General features: G+C 33.1%; 1 long non-coding RNA gene across 1 annotated transcript in view; it reads right to left on the bottom strand.

Moving 5' to 3' along the window:
• LOC149880070 (uncharacterized) overlaps nt 1-15,979 on the bottom strand; it is a 46,047-nt gene that overhangs the window by 15,260 nt on the left and 14,808 nt on the right. The gene's annotated exons all lie outside the window — the stretch shown is intronic.

Here is a 15,979-nt window from a genome sequence, read left to right on the forward strand (position 1 = left end):
TTAAGTGTGACTCCTTTTCCATTGCTGTATGCTTTTTTAATTTTGTTGAGTTGAGACGTTGTGACAGCGAGAACATGATCTCCATTTAAGTCTTGATGAGTGAGTTTAATGCTAGCGTCAGTTTTATCTTGAACGGCTTTTTAAATTTTATCAGCTTGATCCTGTGAGATGTTATTTTTGATATTTTGATTACTGCTCATTTTTTAAAAGAAAAGAAAAAAAATTTCACATGTAAAATTTATCGATAGGCAACGCTGCTTGCATATAGATCTTGCAATACAGAAGATATTCGTTCTCTGACATGAAATCGAATAATGATGTCTTCTCCTTTAAAGTTGATTAAATCTCCATGTTGATCAATAAGTTGCGTTTCCATTCTTGATACTTTGTTTATGACAATGGGCAAGTAGATGAGATGAAAAGGTTTTTCACTGATTTTAAATTCTGGAGGAGCGTCTGGGTAAAAGGAGTAAATATCGTTTGTCTTTTTTCCATCTAAACACGAAGAGCCAATAATATCGTTGGTGACTCTAATGACAGCAAGTTCTTCAATTCTTACAATGCTTTCAGATTCATAATAGTCGATAAAACTTGTGACTTTATCGGGGTCAATAGGATTTTCTTTTTTCTCGACGTAAATGAATTCTTTTTTGTCAAATCCAAGAAGTGAGGCTATGCTCTTATTAACGTTAAAGTCGACCCAATATTGAGTGTTCTTTCCAGGTTTTCCAAAAGCGAGAGTAGATCTTGAAGTAGTATCGCTTGTTCCAAGAATGACTCCGTCTGCTCTGTATAGAGATCCGACTTGTTTTTTCATTTCTTTTTGCAGTTAATCGTTGATTTCATTTATTTCGTAAGCCCCTTCTTCAATGTATATGGTGTAACTGGTTGATCCTAAATTAGGGCTACATCTGAAAACGTTATTTTTTGAGGTGATGTTGGGGTAGCTACAATAAGTTTCTAGTCCCACTAAGACCATTTCGTATTTTTTGCCATCGCCAAGATCGATGGGTGCGTCAAAGTAGGTTCTAATGACTCTGCTTTCAACCGTTGAAGTTTCTTTTTTCGATTTAACGATAAAATAAAATCCGGACATCTTTTTATTTACGTAAGAAATTTTTTTAAGCCATTTTAAAAAAAATTTTTTCACGAGTTTGGAAAATAAAAATCGCTAAACCCGCTTCGGTATTTTCCCTGGTTCTTTTTAGAAGACAAATCAATGACAGCAAACCCATGAGGTTGAGACCAGCAGTACTTGCAAAGCATTTTAAATTCTTCCTTATTCATGTCTACAGCAGCATGGTCTCTGTAAATGTGATCGACGTTTTTAGAGTCTTGAGGAAAGAGACAAATAAAATTAGCATTTTCTCTGATGGTTTGTCTAGGGAGCATGAAATAGTTTTGAGCGAGATAAAAGCAGTCAACGTTAGAATGTCTTCCTCGGATTCCTTCCTCGGTTAGTTGCAAGTCGTCAAAGATCATTAAATTGTTTTTGGTAGAGTCTAAGGATTCAGGTTCAGGAACGTCTTCTTCAGTTTCAAAGAATTGACATTCTATATCTGCTTTTCCTTCCCAATTTTAGAAATTTCGTCAATGACACATTCAGGACTTGAGTTTAATTCTTCAATTTTATTTTGAATGTTGAAAAGTTCGAGGATGATTTCTTTAGGAAGTTTTTTTTCGAAGGAGCTTTTGAGTATTTTGTATTCAAGTTGAAAAAGGGATTTTCCAAACACTTGCAATCGGTTGTAATCGAGCCATTCCGGCCTGAGCAATAAATTAAGCAGCAACGTTATTTTTCCGCATCCAGACTTTCCAACGATGATACCTCGAATGCTTCTCGGTAAAAGCTTGTTGTTGTTTCTTTTCGTTTTACCGATGTTCCACGATAAGTCAATAACTTCCATTTTTATATATAAAAAAATTTCTTTATATATTTAAAATGTATTGCGTCAAGTGTAAAAGAGAAACAGAAACCATTCACATGAGAAACGAGATGACGAAAAATAATCGAAATATGTTAAAAGGGACTTGCGACTCTTGCGGAACGATCAAATGCAAGTTTGTTCCATCGACAACGATAGGAGGTGATTTGGTGGAATCGTTGAATAAACTGTCAAGCAAAGTTAAGCTTCCGTGGGCCAATTTTCCAGGAGAAATACATATTCCCGGGATCAACTTTGCAGGTCCAGGAACAAATTTAGATAAGAGATTGACTTCCACGGACATGTATCAAGATTGGAGCAAGCTGGTGGACAGAGTGGACCATGCAGCATACCATCACAATTTGGCTTATAAATATTTTAGTGACAGGCAAAATAGGAATTTAGCAGATCAAACTATGGGTGGATTGTTCCTTTAAAATGCAAAACGGATCTTGATGTGGCTAAAGCGTTGAAAAAAATATTTACAGAAAGAAAGTGCATTAAATTGTGGGTGGACAAAGGAAAAGAATTTTATAACAAGCATGTGAAAGCGCTAGGTGTGCAATTGTATTCCACTGAAAACGAGGAAAAAAGTTGTGTTGTCGAGCGATGGAAGAGAACAATGAAAGAGAAAATGTTTAAATACTTTTCAGCTAACAACACCAATAAATACATTGACGTTTTAGATGAAATGGTGAAAAATTAAAACAGCACAAAGCACTCTTCCATAAAAATGACACCAGTTGAAGCCAGCGAAGAAAAGAGGAAGGTTTGGATGAATCTGTATGAAAAGGTACAAACAGAAAGAAAGGATCCAAAATTTTCCATGGGTGACAAAGTGCGAATTACAAAAAAGAAGTCTAATTTTGAAAAATGGTATACGCCGAGATTGACTGAAGAGGTTTTTACCGTGTCAAAAGTTCAGTACACGGATCCACCCACGTATAAAATCACTGACGCTAATGGTGAAGAAATTCAAGGCACTTTTTACGAGCAGGAAATGCAAAAGACGCATCAAGACATTTTTAGAATTGAAAAAATCATTCGCAAAATAAAGAGCAAATCATTGGTTAAATGGTTGGGATATCCAGACTCGTTTAACTCGTGGGTGGATAATAAAGAATTGATTAGTTTGCTTTAGAGTTCTTTCCCAAAAAAGGATTTAAAAATGATATAAATAATTTTCTTACTTATTAAAAAAATTGAAATGAAGAATAATCGTGTTAAAATGATGGTTTTAACTGAGCCTTTCATTGAAGAGTACCTTAAGACGGAAAATTACAAAGAAGAATATAAAAATACACGAGGTGGTGAAAAATATCATTATAAAACTTACAACTTTGAAAATGGTTTAGACATCACTCATGAATATAACATTGGTACTTTTGAATTGAAAAAAAATTGTGGAATGATTCATTTTGAAAAAAAGCGGTATTGTGAAAGAGGACATATTCGAGTATGCTCGCAAAAAAATAAATAAAGTCAAAGAACAAAATCAAAGATATCTTGAGAGGTTCAAGGAATTACACGGATAATAAAATGAGTTAAAGGATTTGGTTTCTTGTATAAAAAAGATGAATTTCATTACCGTTGAGAATTTTGATGAGAGTAAATCATCGGTAGGGGAGATTTATTCGACAACAAATCCAATTCAGTTACAAAAGATTCTGTTGTACTATGAGTATCCTTCAGGTAAAGGTCCAGTTGTTTTGCGCACCCCTGTTTTGCATTCTCTTGGAGTGTTTAAGAGTTTGAATTTGGAGACTGAGGAGCTGAAAGGTTATTCGATGTCTCTTCTTGGCGAAGAGGAAAGTAAATTTGTAGAGGTGACTGAAAAAATATCGAAACATCTTCGCGAACAGGTCAACGAGTTGAGTCCTTTGTTGAAAAAAGGTGGAAGATCGAAGAAGATTATAACGGAGGATTTGCCTATTTTAAAATCAAAGTCAAACAGTTCTCCTATCTTTTTGGTTAATTGTTTACAATGAAAAATGGAGCAAACATTGAAGTGAGTTCAGTGTTTTATTCAAAGAAGGAAGGTAAAATGGTAGTGGATAAAAACCCTTTAGAGTATGTTCATCAAAATTGTGAGGCGATTGCTTCTTTAAAATTTGAGGGAATGTTTATTGGTTCAAAGGTAGAGTCTGTTCAAGTGAGTGTTCCAGAAGTGCTGATCGTAAAGACTTCTCCTCATTTTAAAAGCGTCATGTCTGATTTAGAAGATTTTTAAATTTTTAAACGAATTTAAAAATGATTAATATTGAAGGAATTGTTTTGCCTAAGGAGGCTTTGACCAACTTTCAATTGATAAAGTCAGCAAAAAAGCTAAAAATAAAAAACTTTAGAGGCGTTTTCGTAAGAGACGAGTTGTCGAAAAAGCCAAATAGAAAAGAATGTGGAATTGTGAATACGGGAGACTCAAGCACTAACGGTTTTCATTGGGTGTGTTGATACAAAAACGGTGATAAAAAATACAGTTTCGATTCTTATGCTCAGCCTCCTCTTGTTGAACTAGTAAAATATTTAAAAAGTCCTGTCCTTTACAACAGCGAAAGAGTTCAGTTTGGAGACACGTCTTATTGCGGTCACTTTAGTCTTTCCGTTTTAAAAAAATTTGATGAAGGGTTAGACTTTCAAAACGTCGTCAATACTTTGTTGTGAAGGAAGCTGCAAGAAAAAAAATCTGCAGTAAATAAAATAATTGACAAATTTGGTAGGACAGAATTAGGAAAGTATTTATACAACCCTTATTTGGTGACATCAAGTGAGCTCTATGTTAGAACAGATGGAAATAGCACCATCACTGCGGACATTGATTTTAACTCTTAAAAAATCATTAATCTGGCAGAACCAACCAACTCGCACGACGCCGCCACGAAAAATTACGTGGACACGTATTTGTCGGGAGGAACTGGCACGGTGATTGGAAAGCTGCTGAGAGATAACGGAATTACTTATAAACGTCGAAAAGCAAAATGCCTTTGTTGTTGCTGGCGGTGGAGAACCATCTGATTGACAAAAGCGAATGGATGAAAGGCGTGATGGAAGAAAGACCTGTGGGACGGCCTAAAAAAGAAAATTGAATTTGAGTTAAATAAATTAATTCATATTTTAAAAAAGATGGAAAATTCGTTGGAAGAAACAATAAGAATAATTAGATCAAGTGAAGAAAGATTGATAAGATTAAGAGAAAAAATAAGATTGAGTGAAGAAAGATTAATAAGATTAAGAGAAAAAATGAGATTTAGTGATGAAAGATTGATAAGATTAAGAGAAAAAATGAGATTGAGTGAAGAAAGATTGATAAGATTAAGAGAAAAAATGAGATTGAGTGAAGAAAGATTGATAAGATTAAGAGAAGAAAGTGAGAGACTTGAAGACTTGGAAGAAAGAGTGATAGAAGAAAGTAAGTATTGTGAAGAGGTGAAAGAAAGTGTGAGAGAAGAAATTGAGTATTGTGAAGAGTTGAAAGAAAGTGTGAGAGAAGAAATTGACAAGGCAATAATCAACGTGAAAAACACAGACGACAACGAACGCTTTAAATGGTGCATCACCAGGGCGCTGAACAGGAAAGAGGATCACTGTTACAGGATTGACAAAGAGCTCAAAGAAAAGTCAAAAGAGTTGAATTGGAAAGGGATTAAATTTCTAGTCTCGCTCAATCAAATCGAAAAGTTTGAGAAAAACAATCCAGACATCAGCGTCAATGTTTTTTGATGCGAAAACAAATCCCCTTTTCCTTTGAGGATATCGAAATGTTTGGATCGAAAGCACCACATCGACTTGCTGCTCATTTCAGACGACAAGACCAACCATTATTGCTTGATCAAAGATTTCAGGCGATTTGCATCCTCGCAAACCTCAGCACATCAGCACAAAACATATTTTTGCAGAAATTGCTTGCAAGGAATGAACAGCGAGGAAGCGCTTTCCAAACGTTGGACTTACTGTCAAGATCACAGTTGTGTCAGAATCGAACTTCCTGAAAAAAATTCAGCCATAAGGTTCATCCATCAAGAAAGATCGATGAGAGTTCCGTTTGTGGTGTATGCCGACTTTGAAAGTTTCATCACTCCAATCAGCAAGCCCGATCCTGATAAAAGTCAGTCTTACACCAAGCAGTACCAAAAGCACACTCCGAGCTCGTTCTGTTACTTCATCAAATGCTTTGACGAAACCATTTTTGAAGGAAAGCCGGTGACGTTCACGGCAACAAGCGAAACGGACAACGTTGCCAAAATATTTGTGGAAATGCTCGAAAAAGACATCAAGGAAATTTACGACAAGATTAAATTTAAAAAAGATATGGTTATGACCCACAAGGATAAAAAGAATTTCAACTACGCGAGAGTCTGTCACATTTGCGAGGAAGTTCTTGGAAATGAAAAATTGCGCGACCACTGCCACATGAAGGGGAAGTACCGAGGAGCTGCTTACAGCAGTTGCAACACAAAATATCAAATTCAAAAATTCTTCCATGTCGTGCTTCAAAACTTATCCGGTTACGAAAGCTACTTGTTCATCAAGAAATTGTCAGGTGGAAAATTAAACTGCATCCCCAACAATGAGGAAAAATACATCAGCTTTTCAAAAGAAATCAAAGAATTTGAATTTAAAAAAGAGGGAAAAGTCATTGAAGTGAAACGAGAATTAAGATTTATCGATAGCTTCAGATTCATGACCTCCGGTTTGGACAGCTTGTCCAAAAACTTCACCAAAGACCAATGCAAAAACATCGCCAAATATTATTCCGGAAAGCAGTTTGATCTGCTGCTCAGAAAAGGCGTATACCCTTACGATTGGATGGACTCGATCGAAAAGTTTTCTGAAACGCAATTTTCTCCCAAAGAGTCGTTTTTTTCCAAACTCAACGACGGGGGAATAAGCGATGAAAATTACTCGCATGCCAAAACGGTTAGGGACGAGTTTCACTGCAAAACGTTCAGAGATTACCACAACCTGTACAACGTTTCTGACGTGCTGATGCTGGCGGGTGTCTTTGAAGTTTCAGAGACGTTTGCATGAACCATTACAAGCTCGACCCAGCCTGGTATTACACGTCTCCCGGATTGGCATGGGACGCCGCTCTGAAAATAACAAAAATCAATTTGGAACTTCTGAGCGATTTTGACATCCTGCTAATGATCAAGAAAGGAATCCGAGGAGGAATCATCACGATATCGAACTGACTTGGAACTTCAAACAATAAACACATAGGAGATTTGTTTGGCTCCGAAAAAGAGTCGTCGTTCATCCAGTACTTGGACGCCAACAACTTGTACGGATGAAGCATGTGCTAACCTCTTCCAACTCACGGGTTTGAATGGATGAATGATTACGAGCTTTCCGATTGGAAATCAATGCCGTGTATTTTGGAAGTCGATTTTGATTACCCTGAAAGTCTCTACGACGAGCACAACGATTACCCTTTAGCTCCTAAAAGACCATAACAAAGTGGACAAGCGTGTTCCAAACTTGAACGACAAAAAGAATTATCTCATCCATCACGAAAACCTGAAATTGTATTAACGATTGGGGCTGAAAATTTCAAAGGTGCACAGAGGCATCAAATTTGAGGAAAGAGATTGGCCGAAAAAACACATCGATCTCAACAAAAATTTAAGAACTCAAGCCACCAACGACTTTAAAAAGGACTTTTTCAAAATGATGAACAATTCAGTGGAAACAATGGAAAACATTAAAAATCATGTGGACGTAAGGCTGGTCACAAAAAGAGAGGAAGCCGAAAATTTGTCCTCCAAGCCCAATTACGAAAGTCGAACCATTTTCGATGAAAAATTAATCGCCATGCGCATGAAAAAAACAAAACTGGTTTATAACAAGCCGATTTATTTGGGAATGTGCATCTTGGATTTGAGTAAAACTTTAATGTTTGAATTCCACTACGATTACATCAGGAACAAATACTCCGATAAAGCAAAGCTGCTAATGAACGGCACGGGCTCGTTAATTTACGAAATCAAAACGGACGACTTTTACAGAGACATTGCTGAGGATGTGGAGAGCAAATTCGACACGAGCGAATTTGAAAAAAATCATCCCGCCTTGTAAAGCGTCGGTTTCAAAGCAGGTGCAAACTAAAAGGTCGTTGGAATGTTCAAAGACGAAACCGCAGGTAAGCAGATTGAAGAATTTGTTGGACTCCGGTCCAAATTTTATTCTTACAAGCTCCACGAAAAAGAGCACAAAAAATGCAAAGGGGTCAAGAGAAATGTCGTCCAAAAATACATCACTCACGATGATTACAAAAACTGTCTGGAAAGTAAAAATGAACTGCTCAGGAAAATGAACGTCATCCGATCACATTTGCAAGAAATTTACACTGAAGAAATTAATAAAGACGCACTCAGCGCCGACGACGATAAAAGAATCATCCTTCACGACGGAATTCACACGTTGGCACACGGACATTACAGATCCCATTTACATGAAATTTACACGGAAATTTTTTAAAGAAAAAAAGGTAAGTCAAAACACCATTCACGGGAAAAAAAATATTTATGCTCGAAATGAAAGTGGCCCAGAATCGCTATGCACGCAAAAAATTAAAATGGCTCAGAACCCATTCCCACAAAAAAAGTGGCACGCAAAAATGTTTGCAAAAAATGAAAATGGTCCAGAATCGGCATTTCTCTACTACTGTGGTTAACAAATAGGAAAAAACAGCTTAATAAGGTCACTTAATAACAGCTTAATAATAACAATAATAATGTCACTTTGTACCAGAAAAACTTGTTATATTTCATATCTTTTATGTTTTATTAAAATTTAGCCACAAGCCGAGTGAAAAATTGTAATTATATTTCATGCAAACATATGATTTTAATAATTGTACATGTCTTTTAGAGCATTAGTGGATTTATTTACTCGCTATTACATTGTATTATATTTTAGATACCGATGACGTGGAACAGCGAGTTGGTGAAGTCAAAATAGAACATTTTTCATTTTAAACTTTCTTTTTTTTTTAAGGATTGCTAAACAAATTTCAGCAATTTGAACCTTATTGTTTCTTTGCTGTGTAATTTTTTTAAAGACTTTTAAAACTTAACTTAGTCGGCAAAAAGATATCGAAAATGCATCTAATATGCATCTAAAAATTCATCTAAAAGATGTCTGAATTCACGTTGTGAATGAACGCTAAATAGATGTCTATCTTATAGATATCTTTTAGATGCATTTTATTTGATAAAGGTGCATCATTTTAGATGCATAAAAGATGTGCAATACCGTAAATTTCACTAATTCCGAACAGTCCCTAATTACGAACAGCTTTAGTTTACTTATTCTTACATCTTTTATTTTTGTGGGATTTTTAAAAGGAAAACTAATTGATAAATTGAAAGACTAGGGTAATGAGAATATGAAAAAATATTTTCAAAATATATATTGATACCACTAAGTTTTTTAATTGCAAGTAAAGCACTTTTTAAAACCCCGAAAAACCAACAATATAAAACCGACTTTAAAAAAAAAGACAATTTAAATTGCGTTCTGTTCAATGTAGAATTTGATGGTGATTATTTATCTGAAAAAAAAGTCAAAAATGAAAAATACTTCGTAAGATATCTTAAAAGCAGTACTTTTCTGCATAATTAAAACGTTTCCCAAATGCTGATCAGATTTTAGAATGCACTTTTTTTTTTGCAAAAGTCAGAGTTTTTACGTGCAAGTAATTAACAACAATACTTAACAATAGTATTTTAACGATATTAACTTAGAAACTAATAAACGCTTTTAACCTTTTTATTGAGTTTCTATACGTCATGTTTATCTTAACGTTTGTCAATAAAAAAAATGTCAAAGTTTAAAAAAAATGAAGATCGCGAAAGAAAAATTAAACTCTGTATTGAGCAATGATATAGTATATATATAATATATTTATATAATATATTATTGGTATTGAGACTATCAATAATAAGAAGATGTCATATTTAGAAGCCGCTTTATATTATAACATTCCTAAAACAGCTATTTTTTTACAGACTAAAAGGAATATATGGAGCTTCTGGTGTTGGTAGGCCCAGAGCAATAAGCCAAGTAACGGAGAGGCTTATAGTTGAACTTGTACAGTTTATGAGTGACATTGGCTTCAGCTTAAAAAGAAATGATATTTTAACGTCCGGTTAACTAACAGAAACAGGCAGCGACTGTGAAGGTTTTTTTTTTAACTGATTACAAAAAAATAATGGAAGACAGGATCTAATAAATAGATAATGCACACTCTGCATCAACACAACGTTATAACCTTACATTAAAATAAAAGTAATTTTTGATTTTAAAAACTTTTACCTAACTCTACGCTAGTATAAGGTCTACGCTAGTATAAGGTCTACGCTAGTATAAATAATCTACTTTTTTAAAATTGAATGCCAATTTTTGGGATTTGATATGTACGTTCGGAATTAGGAACACGTGTTCCTAATTCCAAACGAAAATTTTACTTTTTAAATTTAAAAGTTAACAATATTTTTGTAATAAATATACTTGTTGCTTAATATGGTTCGAATCAGTTTAGGTTCCAGTTTATTTATTTAAAAAAATTAACATGAAATTCAAAATGCAAGCGGAGTTATTCAAATTTAAGTACGATTTTGTTCGGAATTAGGGAAATCTACGGTATACGTCTATTTTATTTATCTTTTATCGTATAAAATGCATCTAAAAGACATCTATAAGATAGACGTCTATTTAGCGTCTATTCACGACGTCAATTCAGATATCTTTTAGACCAGTTCTCAGATGCATAATAGGTGCATTTTAGATATCTTTTTGCCTGCTGGGCTTGATGTTTGTTTTAACAGACCACTACAAACTATGATTGATAAATTGATAAATGGGTTAGAAATCATCCTGGTATATACTTTATAGAATTTCATGTCAGAAGCTTTCAACGATGCATATGAGAAAGTTGCAATTGTAGAAATAGCTTTCAAGAAAGCTGGCATTTGGTTTTTCAAAAATATATTCCGGAAGCCTGATTAAACAGCCGCAGATAAAAATGATAGACCACGTTGTAAATTGTATTATATAGTACTAACACATAACAACCTTCGAAAAATACATAACAATCTTCGAAAAATACATAAACACCTTCGAAAAATTTAATGATGACAAAAAATTGATAAACTTAAATTATATATAACAACCAAAATTATGTATTTTTTAATTAAATATATAATATTATACAATATTGCATACTACCGTCCGTAATTATTCGAATGGCAGAGATTTTTTAAAAAGTGCTTAGATTTTATAATTCTTTTACTTTTTATTACTATTATTTTTTTCGTCACGTTGGTAAATCATGGGGATATTATAAACTTGGATAGATATATTAATTGATAAAACGCTGAAAAAAAAAATCTGTCTCTGTCTTTGTCTCTAGTGGGTGGTTACTGTTTCTTTACCTAAATATACTCTTTAAATAAACCATGATAACTTCTGCAATGTTCAAGACCAATGTCCAATGTTAAAGTTATAGGCGCTAAAAAAAATAAGCATTACATTTCAATATGGTTAAGTTATGGTAGAGTTTTGCCAAAGTGAAGTTCGATAATAATTGTAATTATTAACCGCTAATAGTTATTTTTATTAAAGTTAATATTTTTAGATAAAGAATTGAAAGAAATTGAGAATTATCAGTAGAAACATGTTCGAAAATACAAACATTTTGGTAAAAAAAAATTAAATGAAACAAATTGCAAAGAAAATCAAAATTTCTACTTCAATAGTATAGAATACCATAAAATAGAAGGAAGAAACTGAAAGTGTGGTAAATAGAAACAATCAGGGCGTCAGTGAATGACCTCTACCACTGAAAACAGAAGAATTGCTAAAAGAAAAAAAAAATAGACTATTAATTGCTGCGGAATTTACAAATAGTATGATTGTTGATGATTGAAAACGTGTTTTTCGGACAAACAAGGCAAAAAATGTTCCAAATTTTTGGTTCGGAGAGAAGAGTATTTTTTTGAAGTTGGTGAACAGATGATGAAACAATATGCAATGCCAATTGTAAAACATGGTGGAGGTTGGGTCATGATATGGAGTTGTTTTAATAGCAGCAATACTGGTGATACTGTTAAAATAGACTGATTAATGAAAAAAGAAGTGTATTTGGGCATTCTAAAACATCCATTCCTTTATTGTTAAATTAGAATTAAACAAATGACAAAAAATGAATATAAAGGGGAAAAAAAAATAATAGAAAATCTTAAAAAAGATTGGCATAAAATAGGTTTAAAAAAATTGGAAAACTTATATTTATTATATATATATATGTATGTATGTATGTATGTATATTGAAAATACAGTAAAGGATGACGACTTTGTTGGTACTTAAAGTTTCATAACGGCGTACAGGCAGTCATCAGCCAAAATACATAATGAAAAAAATGTTAAAAAAGAAAACATTAAAGCAAACGAAAAAAATGTTAAAAAAGTCGTTAAAATAAGAATTGTTTTTATTAATGGCTTCAATTTATTCTTTACTGTCAAATAACGCAAGCATGTTTTTATTCATATGCCTACACTTACTCAACAGCTCTTGTTTTTTGTTTAATAAATTTGCGCCCCTATAGATGGCAATTTAAGTTTTTTTCATTTAAGCATAGGGTTCATCTTCTTTTGGTTTGTTGGTTTAACATAATATCCAGGTAGTAAACAATCTTTAAAAAATTTTTTAATTTTTTCTTAACTCTTTCTGATTCTGTGCCACGTAGACTTTTAAAAACCGCCAAACCAACGTCTCTGTAAACGCCTGTAAGATTTTTGTTATACACGGATGATACCTTATCTACCAGAAATAGACCCACTAATTCCCAAACTTCAGCTCCATCAAATGCACCCATTGCTACATCAAACAGACCGCATCTCTTTTTCATCCTTGTCTCATTTCTACGAAACAGAAGAGATTTTCTAAATGAATTACTTAAATTTGATTTTCTTGAATCTGATAAATGCTACTGGTGATTATAGTCATGATAGTGTAACTGCATGTAAGTATATTTATAGTTAAAATATTAAGTAAAAGATTATATCCAATTTTGCTATTGCACATATTTAGTATTATCACACTACGCTCTGCGCGTGCGTAATAATAGTTAGTCCAGTTGTGGTCATGTGATCAAAGTTTGAAGCTTATAGCGCCAGTTAGTTTTGTGTCAGTATCAGGAGCTGAAAGTAATTATAAATATTTGAGGATTAGGAGCTGAAAGTAATTGTAAGTATTTCGGTATTAGGGGCTGAAAGTAATTGGAAGCTTTTAACACAATACTAGGACAGTGCACTTCTATGCAGCAGTGTTTATAAGTGAATATATATGTTTAAATATGGCCGCACAGGCGTGATGCAAGAAAAGGGAGCAGAAAGTCTTTTAACTTCTACCACTGATAAGAAGATTCAGCAAGTTTAACATATGGTAATGTCTATCCGGCGATATGCAATTGATAAAGTTGCTTGTTCTCTTCAAATTAGTCATTGCTCTGCCTTTCAAATCATTCTTAATAAACATGGTTTCTATAAAGTCCGCACGCGATGGGTTCCAAGACAACTTACTAAATAATTCAAGCACAAAAGTTTGTTAATGTTTGCTCAACTGTTAAAACCATGAAGGCGAGAATTATTTGGAAGCTTGTTGACTGATAGACCAAGTGCGTTGAAAAGCAACAAAATAACATCGAAAAATGATGTTTTTCTTTTATCATTGAACAAACGAAGTAAATTAAATAAACGAACAAATACACGAATAAATGAATAAAGAAGTAAACAAATAAACGAATATATTGAATAAAGGAAATGCATATAATTTTTAACTCTCCCTCGCATATTAAAATACATGCTAATAAAATTATACATTTTGTTTTTAACCACAAAATCAATAACTGCTAGCAATTAACAAACCACTACTTCGCCGAAAGAGTTCAGGTACAGGAACGGAACATTTATTTCCAGGTCGACAAAAGAATCATCTACTCTTTGTGTAGCTTCGGAATCAACTGTTCCCGGTGCAGTTGATCTACTCCAACAATCTTGTTAGTTACACCTTTACGACATTTTTTCGACATCAGCTGTTTTTAGTACCAAAAGCACCTGCTAAAACTGAGATTCAATTTGTGTGTTATCAACGCTTTACGTGTAAAGACCGATTACTATACATTCAAAACACGCTTTACATGTAAAAAAAAAACTTTTTTAAACCTGTCTCACAAATTTACCAATAAAACTAAACAAAAAGCTAAGGGTCTGCGTCTCGTTATTCTTTTAAATCGAGACGAGACGAGACGATCCTAAAAGCTTTGTCCCGATTAGCAACAAATATCGAGACAATTTTCAACTTTCAGTCGAAATCCGGGACGATACCGAGACGAGACGAGATGTCCCGGACAAAAAAGGAGCTTTACAATTTCCCGGAATTTACATCTTTTTAACGAGACATAACGAGACATAACGAGATATACTAGTTAATCTTTAATGTGAAATTTAAATAAAGAATTTATGACACTATTACCATTATTTATTTCAGCTGCTATTATTGATATTGTTATACCATCTATATAAACACAGCTTTATAAAAGTTAATGGTAGCAACTGAAATCAGGGGGAAAAAAATATTTTTGGGATAGTATTTAACTTTTTCCACTAAAATATCGTGTAAGAAGTGGATAAATATATGTCCAAGGGCTAAGTTTCTTATCATTTGATATTGTTTACCGCCGAGGTCAGTATTCACTTCTAATGCAAGAGTTTGTTTTACACTCATATTTAAGGGAAAGATTTTATCCAAAGTGTCTTCAACTTTTTTGATCTATAAAACGTTTGACTTTTTTTAAAAAGTGTACTTTTTGCAGAGACTAACAAGAGAGCATGATGTTCAATACCTAGTTCTTTTATTTTTTCTCTTTTCCTTTGCTCTCTAAGGACCACCCATTGTTTATGGGGTTTTCCAGAACCAAAATGGCTACTTTTATTGGTCATAAGATTTTTTTGAAGCCATTGGTCTTCTTTTTCTATAAAAGAATCATAATTTCTACCACAATGTTTTAGTTTTTTCTTCACTTTTGAAATAAATCTATCTAAAGTAGCATTAATTTATGTTCTATTAGCTAATTTCTTCAGTTTTATTTGATTTCGTTAAGTAAATCCTTCCAAAATGGTAATTTATCCACTCCTAATTCACGTATATTCGGGATAAGATCTAACCTTTTTGTTGTTGTTGTTTTTAAAATCATTAATATATATCAGAAACATTTTTAAGTACTCTATATCATTTTTCACTTTACACTGTTTAACATTTTATGTTATAACTTCTTTGACAATTATCACATTACGTTCGCTATAATGTTTAAGTAAATGTTACTTGTATATTAGACAGGAAATACTGAAGCTGTTAAGTAATGCTATTTCAAATATCTAGCACCTCTTGAATAGTAAATCATCATTCAAATTAAAACATTTAAACAAATTTCTAAGTAGCATATGATGATAAAAATGTTTCTTGAAACTATATTTGATATGTTGAAACAAGTCATACAAGTAAAAAACTCAAATTCAAAAAATATATAAAATTACAAGATTATCTTCAAAGTAAATATAGACTTTAACTTAAATTAAAAGTTCTCCATTTTTACTAAATAAAAATCTCTAATTTTTTAGATTTCTTTGAAAATAATATTAAAATTTTTAACTTCTTTTAACCATAAAATGTAAAATATAAGTTTTATTAAAAAACTGTTTTTACTTTTTAAATAAATGATCATTCTAATTTAATATTATTTAAAAAAGAGCACTATATTTACCAAAAAACTGTGAGGGCTTTAGTGCCATTTTTTTGCTGTTTTGAGTCACTGTGCGTCATTTCTGGCTGGCAAAACAAACTTGGTTGGCAAAATATTTTCTTCACTGCGAAAGCGCGAGTAAGATATCTAGTTAATATTAAGGGTCTGCGTCTCGTTATTTTTTTCTAGGAAACTTCTCGTCTCGTTACGCTTTTCCCGGTTCATTTCAAGAAAACGATTCCGAGACGCAGACCC

This window comes from Hydra viridissima, unplaced genomic scaffold, assembly GCF_058129835.1.
Source record: "Hydra viridissima isolate aposymbiotic clone 2 unplaced genomic scaffold, HvirCarnegie_v1 scaffold_13, whole genome shotgun sequence".
Taxonomy (NCBI): domain Eukaryota; kingdom Metazoa; phylum Cnidaria; class Hydrozoa; order Anthoathecata; family Hydridae; genus Hydra; species Hydra viridissima.